This window comes from Dromiciops gliroides, chromosome 2 (genome assembly GCF_019393635.1).
Source record: "Dromiciops gliroides isolate mDroGli1 chromosome 2, mDroGli1.pri, whole genome shotgun sequence".
Lineage (NCBI taxonomy): Eukaryota > Metazoa > Chordata > Mammalia > Microbiotheria > Microbiotheriidae > Dromiciops > Dromiciops gliroides.
The window spans coordinates 392,783,411-392,799,496 of record NC_057862.1 but is presented as its reverse complement, the minus strand read 5'-3'; positions in this window follow the sequence as shown (position 1 = coordinate 392,799,496).

The following is a 16,086-nucleotide window of genomic DNA, read 5'->3' as shown; positions in this document are numbered from 1 at the left end:
ACTGTGAGGTCCTTTAGGTCAAGAACTATTCATGCTTTCCTTTCTCTTTCTTCCTTCCTTCCTTCTCTTTCTCTCTTCCTTCCTTCCTTTCTTTCCTTTCTTTCTAATCCATGTGACATCCCTGAAGACACTAATGGTGTCCCTCTAGGTCAAGGGTTCTTTACCTTGTGTTAATGGACCCCTCTGGCAGTCCAGTGAAGCCCCTGAGTCCCTTCTCAGAAATATATTTTAAATTGTATAAAATAAAATACAGAAGATTACAGTGGAAAATTATTATATTGAAATAAGGACATAATTTCCCCCCTTCATCTGAGTCTATGGACCTTTTGAAATCTATCCATGGGCTCTAGGTTAAAAATATTTTCCCTAGGGGGCAGCTAGTTGGCACAGTGGATAAAGCACCAGCCCTGGATTCAGGAGGACCTGAGTTCAAATCCGATCTCAGACACTTGACACGTACTTAGCTGTGTGACCCTGGGCAAGTCACTTAACCCTTATTGCCCACAAAAAAAAAAGTCAAAAATCTTTTCCCTAAATTTTTTCTTCTGCTGGTCAAACCACCAGTTCTTAGTAGATCTTTGTCTGGGGTTTGCCCTCATCTCCCCACTATCCCAGTCACTTTCCTTTGGATAGGTTCCAGATTCTCAGTGTACACCCAGAATTAAGCATAAGACAGCCTAGCCTGGCATCCAAGGCCTTCCATTTGCCTAGCCTACTTTTCAAAACAATTCTCCCACTGATCTCCTGCCTACAGCTTCCTCTCCAGACAAGCTTATTGCTTCATTGTTCCTCTAACATGCCTTTGATAGTTCTACCTCTCTGACTCTTTGCCCTGCCCAGAATATCCTTGTTCCTCCTATCAAGTCAACAAGTATTTATTAAGAGCCTACCATGCGTGGGGGCAGCTAAGTGGCGCAGTGGATAAAGCACTGGCCCTGGATTCAGGAGGACCTGAGTTCAAATCCAGCCTCAGACACTTGACACTTACTAGCTGTATGACCCTGGGCAAGTCACTTAACCCTCATTGTCCCACCAAAAAAACCAAAACAAAACAAAACTGTGTCAGGTGGGCAGCCAGGTGGATAGAACACTGGGCTAGAAATCAGGAAGGCTCATCTTCCTTAAGGCAAAACCAGCCTCAGATCCTGGGCAAGTCACTTCACCCTGTTTGCCTCAGTTCCTCATCTGTAAAACGAGAAGGAAATGGCAAACCATTCCAGTATCTTTGCCAAGAAAATTCCAAATGGGGTCAGAGATAGTTGGACATGATTGAAAAAAGACTGAACAACAACAAATATGTCATGCATTTTGCTAAGTGTTGAGGATACAAGGAAAGGTAAAAGTTTCTGCTTTCAAGGTCCTCACAGTCTAAGGGGGGAAACAACAGGCAAACAGTCATGTGCGAACAATGTATAAACAAGATAAACTGGAGATTATCAACAAGCCAAAGGCCCTGGCATGAAGCGAGGACTGGGGAAAGGCTTCTTAGAAGGTGGGATCTTAGCTGGGACAGAAGAGTCAGGAGGCAGAAACGAGAACTGGAAAGCCAGTGAAAATGCCCAGAGCTGAGGGGGAAGAGGAAAGAAGACTAGAGCATGACACTGAAGTTGTGGGCCTGGGTCATTGGGAGGATGGTGGTGCTCCTTCAACAGCAGCAGAGAAGTTGAGAAGAAAAAAGAAGAAAGTGAACGAGTTTCGCTTTGGACATGTTGAGTTTACCATGTCCATGGAAATCCTATCTATCCTTCAAAGTTCATCTGTTTTACATCCTCCCTGAAATCCATATCATCTTTCCTCCTTCTGACTTCCCATTGTCCTTTGTGCCGTTTGTGATACCACATTCTGCCTCATATTCTACTTACTCATATATATGTAAATATGCATAAAGTATATGTAATAATATATGTGATATATATGTAATATGTGTAAATATAATCCATAGTTTCCCCTCTCCTATTAGAGTATAAACTTTTTACTTTTTATGTGACCCTGCCCAAGATACATTTTTCTAGTCTCTTGGTTTCCTCATGTGGATGTAACCTGGACTCCTCTGGGCATGTCCAGTTAGGTTAAGATGTCGGCACCCTTGGGGCAGCTAGGTGGCATAGTGGATAAAGCACCAGCCCTGGATTCAGGAGGACCTGAGTTCAAATCTGGCCTCAGACACTTGACACTTACTAGCTGTGTGACCCTGGGCAAGTCACTTAACCCTCATTGCCCTGCCTCCAAAAACAAAAAGATGACGGCACCCTTGAGGGGCCTTCTTGGAGCATGTCCAGATTGCCTAACATGAAGGCCTTCATCCACTACCACCTCCTTTGATTGGCTCTTTGGAGCATTAAGATTGAGCTGATCACTCTTTTCTCCCACTTTCAGAAGATGAAGATTCCTGTTCCCCCAGAACATGGGGGCCATGAATTGAACTGATAAGAGGAGATGACTTGCCTTTCCCTGCTCTCTCTCTTCTACAACAGAAATGGGCTTTAGGGTGTTTATTTCTGTTCTGTGTCATTTGTTCTTCTCAGTTTCAGGTGTCACAGGCAATCCTCACAGGACTGGTAGTTTGAACCATAGCAACCTTGGAGCCAAGATAGCAGGCAGGTATACCCAGCTAGGCCAGCATGGAAGCCCTGAAAAGACAGAATGCCTAGAACTCAGGCCCCAGGATGATTTGGGACTTGAAACTGCAAATAATCGCAGCTCTATAGAAATTGAGCTATGCGGGGCAGCTAGGTGGTGCAGTAGATAAAGCACTGGCCTTGGATTCAGTAGGACCTGAGTTCAAATCCGGGCTCAGACACTTGACACTAGCTGTGTGACCCTGGGCAAGTCACTTAAGAAAGAAATTGAGCTATGAAACTAATCCCTTTCCTTTCCCTAGAGACTGAGGTGGGAAGGTGGGGAGCAGGATCACATCTCTCATGTGCTGGAGCAGTTAAGTTTGTATATTTGTAAAGAATCATTTCTGTTGTTGAAGTCCCCCTATTCCACAGCCATATCAGCTGCTATTGATTATTATTGGGAGCATGGATTATGTCATATAGCTTTAGATTCCCTTTAACCTGTACAGTAAATGCTTGTCAATGAACTGATTATATTTATATACTTGCCCCCTTTTTGGTTTGTTTAAACATGTTTTCAGGTAGGCCTCGTATCCTCCTTCCTCTGTCTTCCCCTTCTTCAGATAACAGGGTTCTTCATAAAGAGATGTTTATTTACATACACACACATATATGTGCACATACATACTTAGGGGTATACTGCAACCAACTTGTATTTTTGAGAGTCGATTGTTAAATTTTCAGTGTGAACATTTATACCCCAGAAATTGGCATATACTATCTATCAGGCAGCTAGGTGGCACAGTAGATAGAGCATGAGGCCCAGAGTCAGGAAGACCTGAATTCACATCCAGCCTCAGACACTTAGCTGTGTGATCCTGGGCAAGTCACTTAACCCTGCTTGCCTCAGTTTCCTCATCTGTAAAATGAACTAGAGAAGGAAGTGGCAAAACATTCCAGTTGTCTTCACCCAGAAAACCTGAAATGGGGTCACAACAACAACAACGAAATAAATCAGGGCTTGATTTATTGCTTTGTTAATCATCTAGATTTAAGAAAGTGATGGAGGGGGCAGCTAGGTGGCACAGTGGATAAAGTGCCAGCCCTGGATTCGGGAGGACCTGAGTTCAAAGCCAGCCTCAGACATTTGACACATACTAGCTGTGTGACCTTGGGCAAGTCACTTAACCCTCATTGCCCCCCCCAAAAAAAAGTGATGGAGGAAATGTTAATGTTAATATTGTCAATTAAATTTAAAGTTGTGGTTTGCCTTTTCAGAGAGCCTGCTGTTAAATATTTATCAGCATGTGTAGGTATGCTTGTGCATGTGTGTGTGCATGTGCATGCGCTTGCGTGTCTTAAGATCATATAGAGTTTAAAGGAATCTTAGAGGTCATCTGGTCCAACCCCCTTATTTCTACAGATGAGGAAACTGAGGCCCAGAGAGTTGAAGTGACTGTCCAAAGTCCACAGTCTGAGATTCAAAGCCAGGACCTCTACATTAGGATCCTGTGCTCTTGGGGTCTTTCCATTGCCCCCACACAGCCTGATCTTGACTTTTGTTTGGACAGGGAGAGACAAACAGAAGAGGAGGAAGTTGTTAACTTGTTACACAACCTTAGGTAAGTCCCTTTCCTGGAGGGGCCTCAGTTTCCTCACTGGTAAAACAAGATTGAACTGGATGACCTCCAAGATCCCTTTCAGCTCTCATGTCTAATTGATGTTTTCTGTTAGGGTTAAGAGGTCACATATTTCTAAAAGAAGGGAAGAGGGGAGCAGAAAACAACGGCAGAGACAAACTTGAAATATTTAAGCTTTTGCTTCCAACTTTCAGTGAGTGGAAATCCCCAGGCTTAAGGGATGGATGTCCAGGGCCAAATTCTCAGCTGAACCCAGTTCTGCTCAGTATTCTCTAGGCCCAACTCCAGCCTTCTCCTTCCTTCCCTTCCTCTCCCCCACCCCCACTGGAGTCCACTTCCTGAGTCATATCCTGTTGGGCCATAGTCATCTTGTTTTGTCATTCCCCACGAGGGACAGTCCCCACATCTCCCTCCCATCCCCCAGGAGGTGTCATAAGTCATTTCCCCTTAGTAGGTCTCGGTTTCCACACCCTTTCCCTCCAAAGTAAGTGTGAGATGGGGAGAATTGGCTTTGAAACCAGCAAAGAATGAATGAAAACCCACATACCAGGACCCTGGAAGAAATTGGAAGGTGGGGACTCTCCTCTACCTACCCACCCACCCACTCAGGGGTCTGAAGTACTAGTGACTTAATCAGCTATTCCTCCCAGGGAATTATCTTTTTAAGAGAGGATCTGCAGGAAGTGGACACACTTTTAACTGAAACAGCTCTCTCCAATGATAGGATTTCAGGCCTGTGGCACCTGGAAGGGAAAAGAATTTGGGCAGTGGGACATTCCCTGGGCCCCTCAAGTCTAGCCAGTAATAAATCTGGCTAGGTCTCTACCTCCAAGCCACTCAAAAGCATAATCCCTCCTGGGATGGTGTGGCGGTGATGAAGAAGTTGAAGTCCTTGGGACCTTGCCCAAGGTCCTAAGCTTAGTGTCAAAAGTGGGAGTAGAACTCAAGACTCCTCTGTGAGAGAAAACAATTGAACTAGATGAGAGCTAAGGTCTGTTCCAGTTCTAATGCTCTCAAGTTCTTCCTAGCACTAACATTCTTTATTCTAAGGTCCTCCTAGAGCCAACATTCTGTTCTTAGGCCCCTTCTACCTCAAACATTCCTCGTTTTAAGGCTCCCCCAGCTCTGACATTCTGAAGCCTAAGTTCTCTCCCAGCTCTTAGCACTTAATGGTTGCTTCTTGAGGCCAGTTAGCTATTCCCGGTCATGCTGGCCTCTGTCTCATTCCAAGGAGGGACCAGAGGACTGAGCTCTATGGATCACAAAGCACCATCTAGCCAGTGTTGGAAGCTGATGGACGGCCTGGCTGGAGACACCCCTGGGGAGAACACAGATTCAGGGCTGAAGGTGGAACTCTCATAACAATCAGCACATCTGCAGATACTGACTGAGTGCCTACTAGAGGTCTATACCAGGCTCTGTGCTAAGTGCTATGAGCAATGTGGACAAACAAACCTCATACCTCATGGGAAAAAATAAGACACATATACAGATGACTGCAATTTGAAACAATGACCCACAATAAATGGTGGGTTAACAGAAAGAGCATTATGTAGGCTGAGAGTATACATATATACCTACATACATAATTTGTCCTTCCTTCTTGAAGAGGACCATGACATCAGGGGGATGTCCATGACTTGCAGGGAATTGGATTTAAGTGAGGCAAGATCAATTGTGCAAGATCACCAACCTCACTCTCTCCTCCAGAGCCATCAGGATCCAGTAGCAAGATTTGTATCAGGATGACTGAAGATGGTTCCACATGTTTAAGGCAACTGGGCTTAAGTGATTTGCCCAGGGTCATATAGCTAGTAAGTGTCTGGGGGTGAGATTTGAACTCAGGCCCTCCTGACTCCAGGGACAGTGCTCTATCAACTGCATCAGCTAGCTGCCCCTAAAGATCTATAGCTATATCATCTATATCTATCTCTATCCACACATATATACATATATATATACATAGACATATAGACATATATAGACACACTATATATACATATACATTCATACATACATACATTTATGGGGACAGCTAGGTTGTATAGTGGATAGAATACTGGGCCTGGAGTCAGAAAGACCTGAATTCAAATTCAGCCCCAGACACTTACTAGCTGTGTGACCCTAAGTGAGTCACTTAACCTTGTTTGCCTAAATTGCTTCATCTGTCAAATGAGCTGGAGAAGGAAATGGCAAATCACGCCATTATCTTTGCCAAGGAAACCTCAAATGGGGTCATGAAAAGTTGGACACAATTGAAATGACTGAATAATGACAATAAATTGATATTTATATACACAGCACATAAGATGGACTTGAAAATTATATGTGTATATATAATTGTAAATGTAAATAAGGGTAATATAAAAGTATATATTTATATAATTTGGGAGACAATTAGGTGGTGCAGTAGATAGAGCACTAGGCCCAGAGTCAGGATGACTCATCTTCCTGAGCTCAAATCTCTCCTCAGACATGTACTAGCTATGTGACCTTGGGCAAGTCACTTAACCCTGTTTGCCTCCCCTCTTCCTTTGTAAATGAGCTGGAGAAGGAAACGGCAAACCACTCCATTATCTTTGCCATGAAAACCCCAAATGGAGTCACAAAAAGTCAGATACAACAGAAAAACAACTAAACAGCAATAAAATTTTCAAGCCAATTCAATAAATATTTATTAAACACCTACTAAACAAGAGGTAATGGAAGATTTCCTATGATCTCTCCTGGAGTTTATTTTCTGCTGGGGGATGTGGGGACAAGGGGAAGGTTGGAATACAACATGGTTTTTTCGTTGTTTTTTTTTTTTGTTGTTGTTGTTTTTGGTGAGGCAATGAGGGTTAAGTGACTTGCCCAGGGTCACACAGCTAGTAAGTGTCAAGTGTCTGAGGCCGGATTTGAATTCAGGTCCTCCTGAATCCAAGGCCGGTGCTTTATCCACTGTGCCACCTAGCTACCCTACTGGAATACAACATGTACACAAATAAGTAAATAAAAGGTAATTTGAGGAGGGAGGGAAACTCACAATTGAGTAGATAGGGAAGGCTTCCTAGAAAAAGAGGCATCTGAGCAAAGCCTTGAAGAAAGACCAGAGTTCAGTAGAGGAGTATGTTCTGGGCATGGTGATGTGCTCCAGTGGATACGCAGACAGAAGAGGGAAGGTCAGGTTTGGAAAAGAGATACTAGTCTAGTTTGGCTGAAACATAAAGGGGAGTAATAGAGAATAAGGCCAGAAACATAGGGTCCAGCTAGATGCCCGAGTGGCAGAATGTCAGGCTGGTGAGAGACCATTGAATAATAACTGGCATTTTTAAAGGGCTTTCAGGTCTGCATTTTAACGCTCAGTATCTCATTTGAGCCTCACAAAAGCCCTGTGAAGGAGGTGCTCTGGGTATCATCAACCCCATTTTACAGATGAACAAGCCACCTAGATGGCTTGGCATCTCAGTTTCCTCATCTGTAAAATGAAGGGATTGGCCTCTGGGAATTCTAAGGTTTCTTCCCACTCAGTCTAGGCTTAGAAACATTAAGCGACTTCCTTGTGGTCATAATAAGCATCAGAGGAAAGAGTTAAACTCTAGATTTCTTTGACTCTAAGTCTACCACATATTACTTTGTGTCTGTCTGGAACAAAGGGCCTAGGCCATCTGTGTGTGATGGGGCGGGGGGTGGTAGTTCTCAGCTCTAAGGCTCTGAATCCCCATCTGAAACCCCAGGAAGACTTCTATATTAGATACCATCATTGTGTCTTTATAGTATGCCAACCATCATCTATCATGGGCAACTTTATTGCAATATCACAGAAATAGAGAAAAGGGCACAAGTGGAATAGGGGGACAGATGCCCAAACCCATCCATTCTTATCTACAATGCAATGCAAAGTAATGTGATACACATTTCTCGGGCCCTTCTTTGGTGCAGAGCCCCAGGGGAAAATACAGTATTTAGGGGCAGCTAGGTGGCGCAGTGGATAAAGCACCAGTCTTGGATTCAGGAGGACCTGAGTTCAAATCCGGCCTCAGACATTTGACACTTACAAGCTGTGTGACCCTGGGCAAGTCACTTAACCCCAATTGCTTCACCAAAGAAAGAAAGAAAGAAAGAAAGAAAGAAAGAAAGAAAGAAAGAAAGAAAGAAAGAAAGAAAGAAAGAAAGAAAGAAAGAAAGAAAGAAAGAAAGAAAGAAAGAAATACAGTGTTTAAATGCCATAGTCGGGGCAGCTAGGTGAAGCAGTGGATAGAGCACTGGTCCTGGAGTCAGGAGTACCTGAGTTCAAATCTGGCCTCAGACACTTAACACTTACTAGCTGTGTGACCCTGGGCAAGTCACTTAACCCCAATTGCCTCACTTAAAAAAAATGCCATAGTCAGTGCCCCTCATGCAACAGGATACCCACCCAGAGACTATAAAACTCAACTAAGAGTATTAGTGAATTAGAAGTCAAAAAAGTTATTTGAAGAAGGTTCTGGAGGAATTTTTGAGTTGAGGCTATAGTGGTTCCTTTAAGTTTCCTAAGCTTAGCAAGACTTCCCATGAGCAGCTCCCATTTCAGTCCTTGGTGTCCAGTTCAATTAAACAAATGCTTCTGCAAGACTCCATTGTGCTCCACAGCTGTCATGGTCTGGCCAAAGATCATTGTTGTTGTTTAGTCATTTTCAATGGCGTCCAACTTTTTTGAACCCAATCTGGGGTTTTCTTGGCAAATAAATGATGCTCTGCCATTTCCTTATCCAGCTCATTTTACAGGTGAGGAAACCTAGGCTGACAGGGTTAAGTGACTTGCCCAGGGTCACACAGCTAGTAAATGGATTTGAACTCAGTCTTCCTGACTCCAGGCCCCATCCATTCCACCTCTAGTCATGCAACCTAGCAGCCAAAGATCAGCTCTATGCAATTTTCTGTGTCTTAGGGAGCTGCTTCTGCTTGATTACATCAGAAAACAACCTTGTTCTCTCTATAGTTCTCACCCTCAAGACAAGCACATCTCTCCTTTCTGATGTCCTCCTTCAGGAGTACCTTGGACAAGGCTATAAACTGTAGGTAGATTAAGAAAAAGGAGTAGACATTGGATCTCAGGATTTGGAGCTGAAAGAGAATTTAGAGCATATCTATTACAATCTCCTTGTAGAAATATGAACTCTTATAATATAACCTGTGGGGGGGCAGCTAGGTGGTGCAGTGGATAAAAGCACTGGCCTTGGATTCAGGAGGACCTGAGTTCAAATCTGGCCTCAGACACTTGACACTTACTAGCTGCGTGATTCTGGGCAAGTCACTTAACCCTCATTGCCCTGCAAAAAATAAAAAACAAATTAAAAAATAAAAACCAAATAATATAACCTGTGGGGGCAGAGCCAAGATGGCAGAGGAAAGGCAGTGAGCTCTCGAACTCATGACATGATCGCTCCAAAAAACATCCAAATAATGCCATAGGAAAATGCCTGGAGCAGCAAAACCCACAGAAGAATGTGCTGAAATCATATTCTAACCAAGAATGGCTTGGAAGGTCAGAACGAGGGAGCTGCTGTGATGAGACAGGAGTTGAGCCCAACCCACAGTCACCCTGACATAGATCCAGTCTCAGGAAGGCCTCACCAGAGAAGGAGACCCCCAGAGCCTCTGAATCAGCTGAAGCACCAGTGTTGTCTGGAACTAAGCTCACAGTCTGGCGAGAGGGCTAAGCCTTGGGCAGGGGGGAGACTACAGGGGTCTATGCTGGTGCTGAGGCAGAACTTGGATTTTTCACCCCTGCTGAGAACCAGGAGGTAGGCTTGAGTAGCAGTGGCCCAGGTGGGGGAGGGGCACGGGCTTGTCGGAGCTGACAACCACAGCTCACAAAGCTGGTTGATTAGCAAGTTGTTCTGGGGTCATTTACAGACCAGGGAACAGGCCGGGTGAGTGAAGAACCTGATCCTCCTTAAATCATACCACCAGAGACTTCTGAAGCTTGGGATACTGCAGCCTGGAAACAGTGCCCTAATTTGAGCTAAAAGTCAATTAAAAGAAAGGTGAGGACCAAAGAAAGTTTCTTCAGTAACAAGGAAGTCCGAGGGGCACCCTCAGAGGAAGATGTCAACATCAGGGCCCCTATATCTAAAGCTTCCAAGAAAAATACGAATTGGTCTCAGGCCATAGAGGTGCTCAAAAAGGACTTTGAAGATAAAATTAGAGAGGTAGAGGAAAAAATGGAAAGAGAAATGAGGGTGATGCAGGAAAGACATGAGAAAAAAGTCAACAGCTTGAAAAGCCAAATGGAAAAGCTCTCTGATGAAAATAATTGCCTAAGAATTAGGACTGAACAAATGGAAGCCAGTGACTTTATGAGAAACCAAGACAATAAAGCATATCCAAATGAATAAAAAAAAATAGAGGGCAATGTGAAATATTTTCTGGGAAAAACTGCTGACCTGGAAAATAGGTCCAGGAGAGATAATTTGAAAATTATTGGTCTACCTGAAAACCATGATCAAGAAAAGAGTTTAGAGCTTAGAGATCATCTTCCAAGATATTCTCAGGGAAAATTGCCCTGAAATTCTAGAAGAAGAAGCTAAAATAGAAATTGAAAGAATCTACCAATCACCTCCAGAAAGAGATCCCAAAAGGAAAACTCCTAGGAATATTATAGCCAAATTCCAGAGCTCTCAGATCAAGGAGAAAATATTGCAAGCAGCCAAAAAGAAAGAATTCAAGTACTGTGGAGCCCCAGTCAGGATAGCACAAGATCTAGCACTTCTACATTAAAGGACTGGAGGGCATGGAATATGATATTCCAGAGGGCAAAGGAATTGGGATTACAACCAAGAATCACCTACCCAGCAAAACTCATCATAATCGGGGGCAGCTAGATGGCACAGTGGATAGAGCACTGGCCCTGGAGTCAGGAGTACCTGAGTTCAAATCCAGCCTCAGACACTTAACACTTACTAGCTGTGTGACCCTGGGCAAGTCACTTAACCCCAATTGCCTCACTAAAAAAACAAACAAACAAAAACAAAAAAACCAAAAAAAACCTCATCATAATCTTTCAGAGGAAAAAATGAGACTTTAATGAAAAAGAGGACTTTCAGATATTTGTGATGAAAAGACTTGAACTGAATGGCAAATTTCAAATACAAGACCCTAGAGAACTATAAAAAATTGGAGTTGGGGGACATGCCTGGGGTCATACAGTGGGTGACTGTCTTGTGTCTGAGGCCAGGTTTTGGCTGGGATCCCCCTGGGTCCAGGGGTGGTGCTTTGTCTACTGTGTCACCTAGCTGCCCCATGATGACATCTTTAGGGTTAAATTGAGTGGTGAAGGGAATGCACTGGGGGAGGGGGAAGGGCAGAGGTGAAATCCTACATGAAAGAAACAGGAAAAGGCTTATGAAGTGGGGGAAGAGATGGGAGAGGAGCAGGGTACTAAATGAATTTTACACTCATCAGAAAAGGCTCAAAGACCTTAAACTCATCAGAGTTGCCTCAAGGAGGGAATAACACACACCCCCAACTGGGTGGTGTAATCTATTTATTTATTTGTTTGTTTGTTTATTTAATTAGTTTATTTATTTATTTTTGAGGGGCAATGGGGGTTTAGTGATTTACCCAGGGTCACACAGCTAGTAAGGGTCAAAGTGTCTGAGGTCAGATTTGAACTCAGGTACTCCTGAATCCAGGGCTGGTGCTTTATTCACTGCGCCACCTAGCTGCCCCCTGGAGTAATCTATTTAATCTGGGCAGTAAATGAGCCTAATACTCATCAGAATTGGCTCAAGGAGGGAATAACATACATACTTAATTGGGTGGAGTAATCTATCTAACCCTACAGGAAAATAGGAGGGGAATGGGATAAAGAGAGAGGGTCAAAACAAGAGATAGAGTATATTATAAAATGCAAAATGGATGATTTTGATTATATTAAATTAAAAAATTTTTGTACAAACAGAAGCAATGCATCCAAAATTGGAAGGGAGGCAGAAAACTGGGAAACAATTTTTGAGGCCAGTGCTTCTGATAAAGGCCTCATCTCTAAAATATATAGGGAATTAAATCAAATTTGTAAGAATCCAAGTTATTCCCCAATTGAGAAATGGTCAAAGGATATGAACAGGCAGTTTTCTGATGAAGAAACCAAAGCTATCTATTCCCATATGAAAAAATGCTCTAAATCTCTAATGATTAGAGAGATGCAAATTAAAACAACTCTGAGGTACCACCTGACACCTATCAGATTGGCTAAAATGACAAAAAAGGAAGATAATAAATGTTGGAGAGGCTGTGGGAAAATTGAAACACTAATGCATTGTTGGTGGAGCTGTGAGCTGATCCAACCATTCTGGAGAGCAATTTGGAATTATGCCCAAAGGGCGATAAAGCTGTGCATACCCTTTGACCCAGCAATTCCACTTTTAGGTCTTTTGCCCAAAGAGATCATGGAAGGGGGAAAGGGACCCACATGTACAAAAATATTTATAGCTGCTCTTTACGTGGTAGCAAGGAATTGGAAGTTGAGGGGGTGCCCATCAATTGGGGAATGGCTGGACAAGTTGTGGTATATGAATACAATGGAATACTATTGTGCTGTAAGAAATGATGAGCAGGAGGAGTTCAGAGAAAGCTGGAGGGTCTTATGTGAGCTGATGATGAGTGAGATGAGCAGAACCAGAAGAACATTGTACACAGTATCATCAACATTGAGTGTTGACCTACTGTGATGGACTATATTCTTCTCACCAATGCAATGGTACAGAAGAGGATCTCCAAATCCAAGAAAAAAAAAAGAAAGAAATAACTGTGGAGTATAGATGCTGATTGAACCATATTATTTCTTTTGTTTTGGGTGCTGTTGTTTTTTTTTTCTATTTTGAGGTTTTGTATCACTGCTTTGATTTTTTCTCTTGTAACAGGATTAATGCAGAAATAGGATTAATGTTATTATGTGTATATATATGTGTGTGTATATGTCTATATGTATATGTATATGTATAGAGATATATAGATATAACCTATATCAGATTACCTGCTGTCTAGGGAAGGGGTGAGGGAGGGGAGGGAGGGAGAAAAATCTGAAATTGTAAAGCTTGTATAAACAAAAGTTGAGAACTATCTTTACATGTAACGGAAAAAATAAAATACCTTATACATTAAAAAAAAAAAAGAGAGAGGGTCAAAAGAAGGAAGGGCAGATGGGGGGGGGACAGACAGAAGCAAATCCCTTTTGAAGAAGGATAGGATGAAAGAAGATAGATAATAGAATAAATATCATGGGGAAGGGAATAGGATGGAAGGGAAACAGTTAACAATAGTAATCATGAAAAAGAGAAAAGGGGGGAAATTGTACAAAAAATATTTATAGCAACTCTTGGTGGAGGCTAAGAATTGAGAATCAAGGGAATGTTCATCAATTGAGGAATGATGGAAGAAGCTGTGCTATATTGTAGTGGAATGGTCTTGTGCTATAGGAAATGACAAACAGGATGATCCCCGAAAAACCTGGAAAGACTAATGAACATCCATGTATAGTGAAGTGAGCAGAGCTGGGAGGACAATGTGCATAGTGACAGCAGTATTGTTCAATGAGCAATTATAAATGACTTAACTACTCTCAGCAATGAAATGATCCAAAACAATCCCAAGGAACTAATGAGGAAGCTTACTATGCACCCCCATAGAAAGAACTGATAAAAAGAGCACTTGTGGATTGTACATATATAACCTGGTTGCGATCTTGTGGAGGGGGGAGGAAAGGGAGGGAGGGAGGGAGAAAAATTCGGAACTCTAAATCTTATTTGTTTTTGTTTTTTTGGTGGGGCAATGAGGGTTAAGTGACTTGCCCAGGGTCACACAGCTAGTAAGTGTCAAGTGTCTGAGGCCAGATTTGAAGTCAGGTCCTCCTGAATCCAGGGCCAGGGCTTTATCCACGGCGCCACCTAGCTGTCCTGAACTCTAAATCTTATGAAAATGAATGTTGAAAACTACCCTTACATGTTACTGGAAAAAATAAAATAAATGTTTGTTTATATATATATACACACATACACACACACATATATATGTATATATAAAACCTGTGGCTCATCCCTGACCCATCCCTACCCCCTCCCCACCTAAGTCCCCAAGACTAGGCTTCATAGAAAGTTCCTGATTTTCGGGGGTGATTCAAAGGGGAATTCCTTTTTTTGGCTTGTTTAGCCCCGCCTAGAGTTACTCCAAGAAAATCTCTATGCTAATTTTCGGCAGCTGTCTAGGTTTCCCTAAATGCATGTAATAGGGTCCTAGCTGCACTACAAGCACTTAAGATACACATACACTAATAATAATAATAACTAGCATTTATATAGCAGGTATTATGCTAAGTGTTTTACAAATATTTTCTTATTTGATTGGAATAGCCTTTGTTTCACCTCAGAAAATACTAGTGGACACAAAGGCCTCATAGGAGTCCACAAATAGATAAATACCTAAAGCATCCACAGGGCCCATCAGCTCCCCTCAGAAGGGAACTGATCTTGGGGTAGCCATTGGGGCCACCCTTCAACCTTCTGATGGGCTCATAGCCTTCCCACAGGGTCATGCAAAGACCTTCCCAGAATCATAGTGTCACTCTGTGGTTTGAAAGCAAACACAGTTTGGGGTTGATGAATGAGCAACCCCCTTCCCCTCAGACCTCCAAGTGGGATAGTGCGCAGGAACTTTGCGAGTGGTGGTCTTCTTCCTCCAAGGTATGTAAGTGGTCTCATCTCTAAATTCTCAACCTGGGGAACCTTTGAACCTAGAGTTACCCATAAGGTAAGCCCTGGGTCAGGTCCAGCCCAGGAAGCCTCCCTCCTCTAGAACCAGAAGGCTAGATTTGCAGTCTCACACTGCTCAGGGTGCACCTAACAGAATTAATTCAAATTCATTAGCACAGGATACTGGGACTCATAAACACTGTCCATGAGCTACCCTCTTGGGTCAAGCGGACAAGCACAAGCCTTTGCCATGGCCTTCTGCGGGCCATCTTCTGAGTGGGTAGAGTCTACTTTCTGGATGTCTCCTCAGGCCTCCTCAGATGAGCACATGCCACTCCCACATACCTCTGCTCCAAGATGCCTTTTCTTGTTCCTTAGGGGAAGAGACACTTAGGCATGAGGCTTCCCTTCCATCAAAGGCCAGACCTGCCCTGTTGCGTGCTGGGCTTTCTTCTGAACAGGGGAAGGCAAAAAGCCAAAAGAAAGTCAACTGGTCTGCTCACTTTTGTAAACCATAGCTCTCCCCAAGAGTCCATCCTCCCAAATCCTATCAGATCTCCTTGTATTTCTCACCCCTCTGCCATTTTATTTGTCTTTCCTGTTTAGGCTCTTCCAAGGTCCACTGGGGAAAAGGCAATGAAGTTTTATGGAAAGGGTAGGAAATCTGGAGTTATCCCTGCTTCCAGGTTTGAATTCTGACTCTGTCAACCTTGGAGGGGTGTGATCTTGAGCCAGTCACTTGGTCCGAGCCTCTAATGCCCCTTCCAGCGCTAAATCTATGATCCTTCTCTGTTATCTTTCTCCTCTCACTCAAGGAATCTTCTTCAGCCACTAACACCTTGTTATGAGGTGCACCAGGGCAAGGCTTTGACACACTCATTCTTGGAGTTTTTTGGGTTTTTTTAGGCAATTGGGGTTAAGTGACTTGCCCAGGGTCACACAGCTAGTAAGTGTCAAGTGTCTGAGGCCAGATTTGAACTCAGGTACCCCTGACTCCAGGGCCGGTGCTCTATCCACTGCGCCACCTAGCTGCCCCTTGGAGTATTTTTACAGACAACAAGCACAAAGTATCCAGAGTCCCCCTCCCCTACTCCCCCAGTGGCTTAAGTTCCAGACACATTTTGAATGGAAGAAAATTCTGCTCTTCTAATTCAGAGGTAGCAATTTATTTTGTGA